This window comes from Vigna angularis, chromosome 4, assembly GCF_016808095.1.
Source record: "Vigna angularis cultivar LongXiaoDou No.4 chromosome 4, ASM1680809v1, whole genome shotgun sequence".
Lineage (NCBI taxonomy): Eukaryota > Viridiplantae > Streptophyta > Magnoliopsida > Fabales > Fabaceae > Vigna > Vigna angularis.
Window position 1 is genome coordinate 29,039,033 of NC_068973.1, and position 15,216 is coordinate 29,054,248.

Here is a 15,216-nt window from a genome sequence, read left to right on the forward strand (position 1 = left end):
GCAATGAACACCCAATTTTCTTTTAGTTGAGACACAGCAATAAGGCCTTACTACCAGGAAAACTCAGTCAAAGGAAGCTTCTCACTGGAAGGAAGCAGACCTTGTTTCCTTGTATTCTATTGTGCAGCAATATCAGTTTTTTTCTTATGTGATGTGAACAAAAACTACACATGCAAATGACGTCCAAACAGGGTTTCAGAGTATAAAATGTCAGACAAGAACCTAGATCAAAGACGCTGCTGAAATCTATGATGTAGCAGTTGGTTATGCTTCATTCCTGTTCTACATAAACTGTTCATCTGGGTATGTGCTAATTCCACAAGTAACATTAATACTTGTGCAAAGACACAAACAGACTGAAAAACATCAGTAAACTCCAGCGGTGGTTTCATTTAATGAAATATTGTAGGGTTTTGCTATTCAATACTCGTCATTGTCATCTAAAGTACTGATTATAATACTTTTATGCTTACAAATGAACACAATGTGATATATCATTTTTATGAGTTGAATTGTGAAATTAATTTTTCTGTAAATATAATTTTATTAAGAGTTAAATATGTTTTTGTCTTTTAAATTTAAGAAAAAATTAAAATTAGTTTATTTTCAAAATTTTGACTTAATTTAATTTTTTAATTTTAAAAATATCATAAATTTAGTTTAAAAGTGTGTTAAGCCGTGTCAAATGTTACCATAAAATATATTTAAAATATTAAATAAATTTTAATAAAAATTTGATTAAAAAAACTAAATTCATGTTTTAAAAATAAAAAAATTAAATTAATTTAAATTTTAAAAAAAATAGTATTTTCATTTAAAATGAATTAAAAATATATTTAAATTTTTTTTATTAATAATGGTTTGACTGACTTCAGGAGAGATTTCCCTTCATTCCTTTGGAAATATTTCTTACCTTCTTAGTTTTGACAAAAGAAAATAGTAAAGCTCCCTCTTTTATTGTTTCAAATGGAGCTCATGGCTAAATTAAATTACTCTTACATGCTGGAGTACAAAGATGCTTGGGGTTGGAGAAGGTAAAGATAGTAGTTGTTTCCTATCTTTTTTTTTTAATTTTTAATTCCACTTTTTAATTTTCAATTGCACTTCATTGTACAAAGATGTTGATTTTTTATTTTTTTTAAATGAGGATTTAGGGTTTAAAATCATCGATTTCAAATGTTGGTATCGCTTTTGGGTTTCTCAAATAGGGTTTTGGGGTTTAAAATACATTCGATATCTGATTTTGGTATCTCGACATCAATCAATTGCCTTGGCCTTTGTTTCTTTTTTCTGATCTTATGTCACTTGCGTCTTGGTTGTATAATTTCTGTCACTTATATCGACATTGTCTTTCTGTTTATAATTTCAGTTTTCGTTTGTTTGTTTGACTGTGCTATAATTCTAGTTGCAACATAAGATTTTTTTTTATTAAGAAAAGATTTATTGTGGTTTTCCTGAATTGATTGATCAAGTCATCTTGCACATCATTTGTATTCAAAAGTTTGTTCCATAATTATCAGTTGCAGGTTCAACTAGTAGTAAACCGGTGATCAGTAGATTAAGAATGAATGGTTCAAGTATTGGATAATTTTTATGCTCCCATATAAAATGTGTTAATTTTAATTTTCTCAGTTGTTTTTTATGAGTTTAATGTGTGAAAGTATTGAATCCGAGTGAAGCAATAATTAAAGAGTCTTTCTGATAAGACAGACATTTATAGTTATAATCCATGAATGTAATGTCTAATACTATTGTATGATGAAATAAATAGATCATTAATGACATCTCCCAGGGTATAATGTCTGTCCTAAACATTAGTTGTTTGCATATTCTCTACACTTAATACTAAAAAGGGTTTTGGTATTTTTAGTTGATAAAGAATTTTAAAGTGTTTGGTCTGTTACCAAAAGACAATAATTTTTGTTCATAAAATGGTATTAGTTAGTAGCTATATATACATATCCGTACATATATATGGTCTTTGTTAATAAAGTCTTGATAGCCTAATCTAAAGACATGTTGAGTTATTTAGCTATATACTTAGCTATATAGGTTCTTATTTTCTTTTAAGGGTTAGTGATCTAGTCTGGAACTTAGTTCAATCTTTTTAGATGACGAATTGGAGAAAATAAGTACTTGGGGTCAATTTTTTCAATCCAATTTGCTTGCATCAGTAACAAGGATGTAAGCAGAACACTACACTGATTGTTGTTACAATGTCACAATTTTCAGTTTTTTCAGGTGACCTCAGTTTACTATTCTCAGTTTCAAAGTTCTACTGATGATGAGACAAGGTTCTATAAATGGTTTACGGAGGTGAGTTTGAGATTGGCTCCTGTGGCATTATTGTTGAGTGAAATCATGGGATTATGTTTTGATTTTGAGTGTCATTCTAATTAAGGTGGTGAGAAAGGAGAAGGGTGGCTTAAGAATCTTCATCATGATGTGTTTGGGCTCCGGAACAAGAAGTATGAGCATTTTATCAAGGTTGGCACTTAATTTCTACACTTTTTTTTTCTAAGATTTCAATTTGATTTTAACCACTGACTTACTGGTTGTTCTGGGTAAAGGTGTCGTTTAGGCCTATAACTAAGAATAACAACTCATCCAGTCGGAGTAATATCTTCTCGTATTATAATAAAAAAATCTATTTATTATTTAAAAAAATATTTGTGAGTATTTTAAAATTGATATTTTTAAACAGGATATTTTATAAATTTTTAAAATAAAATTACAAAAACATTATATAAAAAATATAATATAATATAAAATAAATATAAATATAAATTTAAAATAATTTAATAAAATATACATTAATTTTAGTTTCAATTAAATTTAACTTAGTAAAATATAGATTAAATTTTTATTTTGAATATTTTGCGAATAATGGATACCGTGTTGGGAATCCAAGTATGAGTTTAAGTTCTACATTGGATAGAAATGAGAAAGTAGAACATTATACAAAGATGAAAGACTCATTAACCCATTGTTGTATCTTCCTAGTGAACATCTATTCCATCTCCATTGTCCATGGAACCCGCTCTAAATAACCCCCTTTTGCTAGATTATTTCCGCTGTAATCATAAAAAGCTAATTTTTCAGGAATTTTAGATCAAGCTTCTGATAAATTTTGATTTTCGGCTAGTCCAGTACAACTCTTCAATGTATTTCTTGCTTGAAGTATCCCTAGATAGACCTAACAACCCGATACGGGTAGTATGACATCTGCACCTGATCAGTTTATAAGCGGGTATTAAAATACTCTCTACCAACAGATAATAACTATTAATCGCGAATTTATCTGCAAGTACCGTGGACACGAATATTTTTGTCATCCCTATCCATGATCGAGAGGTTGATCTTGACCCCTCTAAAAGTAGATCATATTCTTTTAACCCATTCAATTAGGATTTTTTTTAAAGACCTAGCCCCAAAAGTCCCATGTGAAAGGAGTTGGAACAGGATTTGGGTGGGACTATATAAAATGAGAAAAAAAATCTATGGATCTATAAAAATATGAAACATTTCAGATAAATTATGACTAACATTTTCTAAAATAATCTATATGTTTATAAATATCTATATACTCTACTATTTAATTTAATGTAAGTCAACGTCTACCACAAAGAACCAAAATACATTTCTTTTACCACAAAGAACCAAAATACATTTCTTTCAACTGTTACTTTCACATTGTACTATCTCATATTTTATATATCACATCAACTATTCCTTTAAAAATTTCAAAATACTAACGGGTTAAGACGTTTCTCTAACTTTATTTGTACTATGGAGAATGTTACCAAATTCATGCTAGTATAATGCAACTCACAACTAAGATTTAAGGAGGGTAACATGCATAAACATTATGTGGATGATTAGGAAGATGGGCAACAGTGTTAGACATGATAATTTTGTTTGACTATGCTCTGACTACTACGGAAACTAGTTGCTCTTTGGCAGGTAATATATCCTAGGGGATTATGGGAAACAACATACGAGAATTTACTATCTTAAAGCATTTCAACATCAACATCCATCCCATGAACACAAGGTCACAAATTTTAACTAGAGACAACCACTAGTAGGGATGACTAAATGTAACGTTGATTGATGCAAGAGGAGCACCTGGACCTTTTTGCTTCTGCTGCCATTTACCGTCGTAACAGTGGCGAATACATAGGAGGCTTCATTTTACTGGTAATGCGTTTGCCTTTAGAGTTGAACTGATGGAAACCATCCTTGCCATTGAATCAGATCTTAACAGAGGTTGGTTCTATCTTTGAATTGAAACAAACTCTATATTGGTTTTAGGAATTAGGACATTGTGACTTGGATATTAGAAACAAATGAAGAAGCTGTTTACAAAATATTAAAGGGATATAACTTACGATTACATACATATATAGAGAAGGAAAATGTGTGTGCAAATATATAGGTAAACATTGATTTGATATGCAAGTTGAGTTTTTTATATTCCTCTTATTTCCTCCTTCCAGTGGAGTTTACTTCTTTTAAAATAGAATCGTATTACCAGAAGTTAGGTTTTCTGAAATTGTTGTTGCTTGTTTTATGTATATAGCCCTCCTATGCTTTCCTTACCTTGTGAGCTCTAAACTCAAAGATGGAATCTTATATATATATATATATATATATATATATATATATATATATATATATATATATATATATATAATTCACTGATGTATTAAATAATTTATAAATTTATAAAGAATTTATAGATTTAATCAACTCAATAAGATTTTTAATTTAACAAATAAAGTATAATTTATTAAAAGAACAGCGTGGAAACAAAAGAAAAAACAGCAAAATTCTTGCTGAAAACCATCAGAAAACAAAATTTAATTCGTAAAAAGATTTCTTAGAGGTTGTAAGAATGAAATCAGGATTTACAAGTTCAAAGAATTATAACTAGCACAAAAGCAAAGGAGAAAGCTGGATTAGGCAGCAGAAGGAATTTTCTGCATATATACAGTGCTAAAACAGCGTTGTGATACAAAATTGAAAACATCACTGGTGGGAGTCCAGGAATTATAAATAGGCTTATGTCTTCTTTATTAGTTTGGGATCGGTTCTGCTGCATGAGTCAAGGTGGGTGTACTTACACATAGTTCATACTAAATAGTGTATGTGTCTAGTTGACGTAAGAGTTCAAAGCACTTGGCATGTGAAATATTTTTGGATGGCTAGTTCTATGTGTAAGGGATGGAATTCAAAATATAATTGGATATGTTATATATATTTGTTTTCAATAAGTTAGGCTGATTAACAAATCGACCAAACAGATCATTTTTGGATCGATCACTTGGACCAATCACTTTCGATTGATTACCCTTGATTATCTTTGGACCGATGATTTTTGGGTTGATTTTCCTTGAGTCGATCACCTTAGATCAGTCACCACCAATTGATCGATCATCCTAGTCGACTGGTTGTAAAATAAAAGTCAAATTAACACTTAATCAATGATAATCACAAGTAAATCAACTAATTATTAAGATATGATTGGATTGTAATTAAGTTAGCAAAAAGGTAAAAGCTCATAACGTCTAGAATAAATAAAGATCTAAGATATGATTGTACACACATGCATCACTGCATTTAATACCTTTTTTATCGGTTACTCACTGACCTTAACATTAGAGTATCTTCTATAGGTAACATTTGAAAAGTCTTGGACGAACAATACACTTTAAAGACCGAAAGGTCAAGAGACAGGAGCAGCGTAGGACAATGTTGTCCAAGAATTAATAGTACTCAACCATTAAAAAGTTGTGGAAGACATCATCAAGCAACATATCAACCTTTTGGTCGGTCATTCGGTCTTAATATCTTGGTCTTGATTTTTTTGTTAACTTTTTAGTCTTGATATTTAAGTCAGTCATTCAGTCTCAACTATTCGGTCTTAACCAATCGGCCTCATCATTCTTACTTCTTTTTAATATTATTATTTGTTGTCTATTTTTACTTTTTAGAATATTGTTTTGATAATTTTTACATAAGTACTTTTATTTTTCTAATTTATTCTCATAAGTGTAATTTTACCACCACAATTGTACAAAGATGTTTAATTTACTATAATATAATAATTTAATGTTCGTGTCACTAATTTTGTTTATCACCATCCAATATATATTGAAATTTAAAAGAAGAAAGATATATATCTAAATTCGAATGATTATTAGTTTAATCTTTTTTTTCTCTATATAATTTTGATCAAATGATGTATTATAATGTGTATAAAAAATAATTTTCATAAGAATTTAGACAAAGTTTGAAATATTTTTAAACTTAAATATTTGTTTATAATTTTAAAAGTATTCTTTAATTTTGTCAACTTTGTTTCATTTAACTTGTTTAGATTACTCGTCTTACTAATAATATTCTTTTTCCTTGATTTAACACTTTTAAAAATTTCTCTATTAAAAACCTTTAAATCATGTTTAATATCTTTTATAATGGTGAAACCACACACAACTACTATGTATGCAGTCCATTGTTCCCTAATATAACCATCATAATCATTTGTTGATTGCCAAATATCTCAAGTTTAAAAGGTTTCTATCTAAATCCATTTAGTGTTGACAATAAAATCATTGTACAATGATGAGATTTCTTTTCCTTACACATTGTTTGCAACCTTACCAAACTAATAAAAAGTTTAAAAAATAATTTTGATATATTATTTCAAAGAGTAGAGTATCATATATATATATATATATATATATATATATATATATATATATATATATATATATTCAAGGATCCTATAATTTTTCATTTATTAAAGGAATGACAGGTGCACAAATCTGTACAAATTATAATAATATCTAAATTATAACTAACACAATATTTGATTGCCTAATATCCTTTAATAGAATATTTGACATATCTTAACACCCCCACTGAAGTTGGTGCATAGATATCACACATTCCCAACTTGAATAGAGACTCATTAAACAATCTTCTTGACAATCCTTTGGTGAGAACATCAGCCAACTGCAATTCTGATCTTACAAAAGGAAATGAAATTATTCCAGCTTCAAGCTTCTCTTTGATGAAATGTCTATCAATCTCCACATGCTTTGTTCTATCATGTTGCACAGGATTGTGAGCAATTGCTATAGCCAAAGTATTGTCACAGTACAAACTCATAACTTCATTTTGTTTAAAGCCCAAATCTGATAGCACATTTTTAATCCACAAAAGTTCACATACACCTAGTACCATGCCTCTGAATTCTGCTTCAACACTAGATCTTGCTACTACAGGTTGTTTTTTACTCCTCCAAGTTACAAGATTTCTTCCTACAAAAGTAAAGTATCGAGAGGTAGATCTTCTATCATCTTTTGAACCTGTCCAATCTGCATCAGTGTACCCTTCTACCTTTAAGTTTTCATGATTTGAGAACAAAATTCCTTTTCCAGGAGCAGACTTCAAATATCTCAAAATCCTTTCAACAACATCCATATGAAGCTTTCGTGGGTCATACATAAATTGACTAACAACATTCACTGCAGATGTGATATCAGGACGTGTATGACACAAATAAATTAATTTTCCTACCAACCTTTGGTATCTTCCTCTGTCTATGCTTGTTGAATTTGAGCATTGAAAGAGTTTATGATTTTGTTCAATTGGTGTATCAGCTGGTTTACTCCCAAGCAGCCTAGTTTCCGATAGTAAATCAATAGTATATTTTCTTTGGCATAGAAAAATACCATGTTTTGATCTATCTACTTCAATACCCAAAAAATATTTGAGGTTTTCAAGTTGTTTCATCTCAAATTCAAATGCAATGTATTGTTGTAAACTAGAAATCTCATCTTGGTCATTTCCTGTAACAATCATGTCATCTACATATATAATCAAAGCTGTAATTTTTCCTTTTCTTCTCTTAAAAAATAAGGTGTGATCAAAGTTACTTGCTCTATAGCCAAAAGCCTTCATAGACTTGGTAAACCTTCCAAACCATGCTCTTGGGGATTGTTTTAATCCATATAAAGCCTTCTTTAATTTGCAAACCTTCATTCCAATTGAATCAGTCATGCTTGGTGGAGAATCTATATAAATTTCTTCTGAAATTTCTCCGTGTAGGAAAGCATTTTTCACATCAAATTGTAGAAGAGGCCAATCTTGGTTTGCAGCTAGCGACAAAAGTATGCTCATAGTATTGAACTTGGCTACCGGTGCGAACGTCTCTTGGTAATCTACATCATAAGACTGAGTGTAACCTTTAGCCACAAGTCGTGCTTTATACCTCTCAATAGTTCCATCAGTCTTATGCTTAATTGTAAAGACCCATTTGCAGCCCACAGTTTTCTTCCCTGTTGGTAAGGACACAAGATCTCAAGTTTTGTTTTCTTCTAAAGCTGTCATCTCCTCAACCATTGCTTCGATCCATCTAGGATCTGCCAAAGCTTCCTGTATATTACTAGGAATAGAAATTGAAGATAATTGAGATACAAATGATGCATATGACTGAGATAACCTGTAAGATGACACATATTTACTAATGTGATATTTAACTTTGGCTTGGAGGTCTGGTTCATATTTAACTAGAGGTTGACCACAGTTAGGAAGAGGTGGAAGAATATATTGAACAGTAGTAGACTCAGTGTTTGGTTTGATGGTGGTCTCAAGCAGATTCCATGATCAATTTCATCTAAATTAGTATTATCAGAGATAGGATCAGAAGGTCCCTCTAAAGAGTCAAGTTGAACTTGTGGAGAAGATTAAGCCAATTGATTATGATCAGAAGACACTGTATTATCCAGAAAAAAAGGGTCCATATTTAGGATTGACTCACTTCCTGCAGAATGATCCTCACACGATAATTTATCTTCACAATCAAACATACCAACATCATGATTATGCATTTCACTTTCATTGCCTCCCTGAAGTGGAGAATCAACATAAAAAAAATCATGCTCATTAAATGTCACATCCATAGAAATATAAAATTTCTTTTATGGTGGATGGTAAGCACAATAACCTTTTTGAGTTGATCCATACCCAACAAAAACACATTTGATTGCTCGTTCTTCAAGCTTTGTACGTTGATGTAGGTGTAAGTGAACATATATAACACATCCAAATATATGAGGTGGTAAATAAACTATGGGAGGAAGGATACAATGATCAGACAACACATCAAAAGGCCTTTGAAAGTTAAGCACACTAGAAGGGGTTCGATTAATTAAATAAACAGCAGAGCTCACAGCCTCACCCCATAAATTATATGGGACATTACCATCTATCAAAAGTGATCTTGTCACCTCTAATATATGTCTATTTTTCCTCTCAGCCACTCTATTTTGTTGTGGTGAATAAGGACATGTAGTTTGATGCAAGATGCCTTTAGAGTTCATGAACTCTATTAATTCAGTCTTAAAATATTCTCCTCCATTGTCTGATCGAATGACCTTAATAGATGTGTTAAATTATGTAACAATCAGATGATAGAAGGAATGAACCACATCACACACATCACTTTTATATTTAAGCAAATATACCCAGGTTATCCGAGTACAATCATCAACAAAACTGATAAACCATTTTTTTCATTATGTGTAGATTGTGGGGCAGGGCCCCAAACATCTGTGTAAATTAATGAAAAAGGAAAATCAGTTTTGTTATTGCTTAAAGGAAACACAACACGATGATTTTTTGCCAAAACACAAGTTTCACAAAAAAATCAGATATATTGCATTTATGAAATAGTGATGGAAATAATTTTTTTAAATAACCAAAAGAGGGATGTCCCAACCGTCTATGCCACAACCAAATTTCTTCTTTGTTTTTATCTTGTATGTGATCATTCGCAAGACAAGACAATCCTTTTTTATGGTTTGATTGTGAGACATTTTCAAGATAATACAGTCCTTCACTCTCTCTACCACTAGCAATCTTCTCCTTGGAATGAATGTTCTGAAAAAGACAATGGGTTGGGTAAAACAAAGCAACACAAGAATGTGATTTGGTTAACTCGCTGACGGAGATAAGATTACAGTTTAATGTAGGAACAAATAAAACATCAGGAATCGATAAGGAGGGTGAGAGGTGTTAGCAAAATGATGAAGATGAAGTTTTGATGATGTCCAAATCAAGACAAGAACAACCAAGACTCATGAAGAATGATTTTTGAAGACTTATAACTTTTGTAATAACTGTATGAACATAGGAAAATAGTGGTTTTATGTTTGCATTCAAAAGTGATGTAAAAATGTACCAAGAAGCAAAAACTGTGCAGTGCTAATCGATTAACAGAGGTCAGTAATCGATTATTCCAGAGACGAATGGAGAAGCACAACACTACATGCTAATCGATTAACAAGGGCTGTTAATCGATTAGCGCTAATCGATTAGCATGGGCTGTTAATCGATTAACAAAGTGACCGTTTGAAAAACTAGCCGTTTTTAGAGCCGTTGGACTATCCGTTGGTGCGTTAATCGATTAACCACTTAAGTTAATCGATTAACACAGTGAGAAAGGCTGAAAACGAAAAATGGAAGAGCCTTTGGATGAGTGTATAAATAGACTCTCATTTCCTCTCAAGATCATAACAGAAACTCTTCCCTTGTGCTCAAATACTCAGAAACTCTTGAGAATTGTGTGCTCTTGCTCAGCTAAGGAAACTCTGTCTGTAGAGTTGGTGAAATACTGCTACGGTGATAGAGGAATAGCTGGTTCATCCTTGGTCTTGTGCATTATCACCTTCAGCACGGACAAACATGTTGCCTTGTCGAATAAAACCCATTTGATGCAGTGCCGATTCCTCAATTTGATGAGATGGTAAGACGTGGACAAATTTTTCGCCCGTAACATCAACTCCTTTATAGACACAGATTAAGGAAATAAGGAGGTGTTCGGAAGAGAATCATCCTTCGTGAAGTATTCGGAGGAGGTGTTCATCCTTCGTGAAGTATTCGGAGGAAGTGTTTCATCCTTTGTGAAGATTCAAAGGAGGTGTTGGTTCATCTCTTGTGGCATCAAGAGAGGTGTTTTCTAAACTTTTACAAATTGTATCTGTGTGATTGTAGTTTGTAACTGTTTTGTGATTAGTGAATTGTTTATCTTGTTTTGAGATAAGCGACTAGACGTAGGATTGGTAAGATCCGAACCAGGATAAAATCATCTGTGCAAATTTCTCTCAACCTTACTCTATTTTATTGTTATTATTAATTACTAAGTAAGTTTAATTGAGTAGAAATTTTTAAGGCACACGTTTTTAGTAAGAACCAATTCACCCCCCCCTCTTGGTTTGTTGTTCCACGCTAACCATTCCGCTGCAGACGATTCTGACAATTGGTATCAGAGCTTGCTTTGATAGTCATTCAAATGGCGGGATCGTATCAAACATTCGTAGAGGGTCCTTCTATCAATAGACCACCACTATTCACAGGTGAAAATTACGCATTTTGGAAGGTCAGAATGCAAATTTTTATGGAATCTATTGATATAGATATTTGGGATGTTGTTGCATTTGGTCCTTTTGTTCCAACTAACAATATGCAGGAACCAAAGCCCCGTGACCAATGGACTGCTGAAGATAAGAAAAAATTTGGTAATGATGTAAAAGCTCATAATATTATTTCATCTGTTTTAACTGTTGACGAGTTTTACAGGATTTCTGTTTGTAAAACTGCACAAGAAATGTGGGAAGAACTTAGAGTAACCCACGAAGGTACAGATGATGTTAAGAGAGCTAGAAAGAATACCTTAATCCAGGAATACGAGATGTTCAGGATGAAGCAAGGGGAAACAATAGTAGATGTTCAGAAACGCTTCACCAACATCGTAAACCATCTTATTGGACTAGGTAAGTCTTTCGATACTGATGAGCTTAATATAAAAATTTTGAAATCTTTAGACAGGTCTTGGCAACCAAAAGTGACTGCAATTTTTGAGTCACAAAATCTCAACACAATGACCATGGCTGCATTATTTGGAAAGTTGAGAGAGCATGAACTTGACCTCGGAAGACTAGATGAAGAAGAAGCAAAAACTAAGAAAAAGACTCTAGCCTTCAAATCTGAGGTAGAAAAGAGCAAAAGCAAAATGGAAGATGAAGACTCAGAAGAAGACGAAAATTTGAGTCTACTAGTCAAGAGGTTCAACAGGTTCATGAAGTCAAAAGGCAAAGGGAGATTCAGAAACGAAAAGAGAGAAAATCAAGGATCTTCCTCAAACTATAGATGTTATGGTTGCGGAGAAAAGGGACATTTAAAAGCAGACTCCCAAATCAAAAGAAGGGTGAAGAAAAGAAAGAAAAGAAATTCTTCAAGAAAAAGAGAGCATACATCGCATGGGACGATGACAACGAATCAATTTCTGACTCGAGCAATTCTGATGAAGAAGCAAACATATGTCTAATGGCGGATGACGACACTGCTGGAAGCCAAGTAAGTACATTTAACGATTCAGATAATTCTAATCAATATGATAGTGAAGATGAATTGCATGATACTTATGCTGCTTTATTAGTAGAATCCGAAAAATTAGATATAGCTCATAAGAAATTGAAAAAGGATTTCAAAGAGTTAAAATTAAATTTTGAAAATATTCTTGAAGAAAATGAAAATTTGAAGTTTACTTCTGAAAATTTCTCTAAAATAAATGATAATTTGAAAACTGAATTTACAAATTTATCTGAAGAAAATAGAAGTTTGAAAAATAAATTTTTATATCAAGCAGAAGAAATCAGAGATTTAAAAAGTAAAGTTTTATATTATGAAAAAGAAAAATATATTGCTAATAATGAATGTGAATCTTGCTTAAAATTCAAATATTTTTCTGAAAATACAACCACTGGAGAATGTAGTAAAATCTCTGAAAATAGAACTGCTAAGAAATTTGTTCCTAAAAATAAATATAGAACTCGCAGAGCATGGGTAGAAAAAGGAACTATTAACAGGAACACAAATGTTGCATCATGCTTTTATTGTATGAAAAGGGGTCATACATCTAACAAATGTAAAATTAAGCATTATGGTGTTCCAAGTGGTAGATATGCTTGGGTTGTAAAATGATTTCAATCTTTTTAATCTAACCCAAAGGACCCATACAAAGTAGTTGGGTACCTAAATAGCTTGTTCTTTTTATGTTGTAGGAATTATCAAAACCAAGGAAGTATATGTGGTGTCTTGACAGTGGATGTTCAAAACACATGACCGGAAAAAGAAATTTACAAGCTTCCGGAAAAAGGAACGAGGCTTTGTCACCTATGGTGACAATAACAAAGGAAAAATCCTTGGAATAGGAGATATTGGAAGTGAAGATACCTTGATGATCAAAGATGTGCTATATGTGGAAGGATTAAAGCACAACTTAATTAACATTAGTCAATTATGCGATAAAGGATTCAAGGTAACCTTCGAACAAAATTCTTGCACTATTTATAAAAATGATTCTTCTAAAATTGCTTTGAAAGGAATTAGGCATAACAATATTTATTTGATTGATTTAGAAAATGCATCAAATAGGAATATTTCATGTTTAGTTGTAAAAGAAGAAAATCCATGGTTATGGCATAAAAGAGCTGCACATATTCATATGCAACAATTGAATAAACTCATTTCTAAAGACTTAGTAATTGGTCTACCAAAACTAAAATATGTGAAAGATAAATTGTGTGATGCATGTCAAAAGGGAAAACAAGTGAAATCATCTTTTCATTCGAAAAATGTTGTTTCTAGTTTAAAACCCTTAGAACTTTTGCACATGGATTTATTTGGTCCCTCTAGGATAAAAAGTTTTGGAGGAAATTATTATGCTTTAGTTATTGTAGATGATTATTCAAGATATACTTGGACTTTCTTTCTTACCCTTAAAAGTGAAGCTTTCAAAGAATTTAAAAAGTTTGCAAATTTAGTTCAAAATGAAAAGGATTTGAAAATAAAGGCTATTAGAAGTGACCATGGAGGTGAATTTCAAAATGAATCTTTTGAAACTTTTTGTGAAGAATATGGCATTTCTCATAATTTTTCTGCACCTAGAACTCCTCAACAAAATGAAGTTGTAGAAAGAAAGAATAGATCCTTAGAGGAACTTGCTAGAACTATGTTAAATGAATATAGTGTTCCTAAACAATTTTGGGCTGATGCTGTGAGTACTGCATGTTATGTATTGAATAGAATGCTTATTAGGCTAATTTTGAAATGTACTCCTTATGAACTTTTTAAAGGTAGAAAACCAAATGTTTCACATTTAAGAATTTTTGGATGCAAATGTTTTGTCTTAAATAATGGAAAACAGAATTTAGGAAAATTTGATTCCAAAGCCGATGAAGCTATTTTTCTAGGATATTCTCTAACTAGCAAAGCTTATAGAGTTTTTAATCGGAAAACATTTGAAATAGAAGAATCTGTGCATGTTGTCTTTGATGAAATTGTAGACCTTGAGGCAAAACCTCTTGAGTCAGATGAATCAGATGTAGGTGAAAATGAAGACTTGCAAAAGACAACCAATGAAGAGAAAATGAATAATCCTCAAGATGATGAAGATCTAAACAAAATATGGCAACAACCTAGAGGATTATCATTGGACAACATCATTGGCGACATATCAAAAGGGGTAAACACTAGAAGAAATTTAGTTAGTTTTTGTATGAATGTAGCTTTTATGTCGCAGATAGAACCTAAGAACATTAAGGAAGCTCTTCAAGATGAACAATGGTGTATAGCAATGCAAGAAGAACTTAACCAGTTTGAAAGAAATCAAGTTTGGGAATTGATTCCTAGAGAAGATACTCATCAAGTAATTGGAACAAAATGGATATTCAGAAACAAACTGGATGAAGATGGAAACATCACCAAGAATAAAGCTAGGCTTGTGGCTTAAGGATATAGTCAAGAAGAAGGTATAGATTATGATGAGACATATGCTCCAGTTGCCAGGTTAGAGGCAATACGCCTACTTCTTGCTTATGCATCTATAATGAAATTTAAATTATTTCAAATGGATGTTAAAAGTGCATTTCTAAATGGTTTTATAAAAGAAGATGTGTATGTTAAACAACCACCCGGTTTTGAAGATTTTAAATTTCCAAATCACATCTATAAGTTAAAGAAAGCACTTTATGGTTTAAAACAAGCACCTAGATCCTGGTATGAAAGACTTAGCAATTTTCTTTTAGAAAATGATTTTAATAGAGGAAAAGTTGATTCCACTTTGTTTATTAAAAGAGTCGGAAA

The 15,216-nt window shown here is 31.7% G+C and overlaps 1 long non-coding RNA gene across 1 annotated transcript; it reads left to right on the top strand.

The window, feature by feature from the left end:
* Nucleotides 1-1,218: 1,218 nt before the first annotated feature.
* Nucleotides 1,219-4,411, top strand: LOC128196298 (uncharacterized). Its single transcript, XR_008248431.1, has 3 exons — nucleotides 1,219-2,316; nucleotides 2,402-2,487; nucleotides 3,950-4,411. It is a non-coding gene; the product is annotated as an uncharacterized LOC128196298 (long non-coding RNA).
* The last annotated feature ends 10,805 nt before the right edge of the window (nucleotides 4,412-15,216 follow it).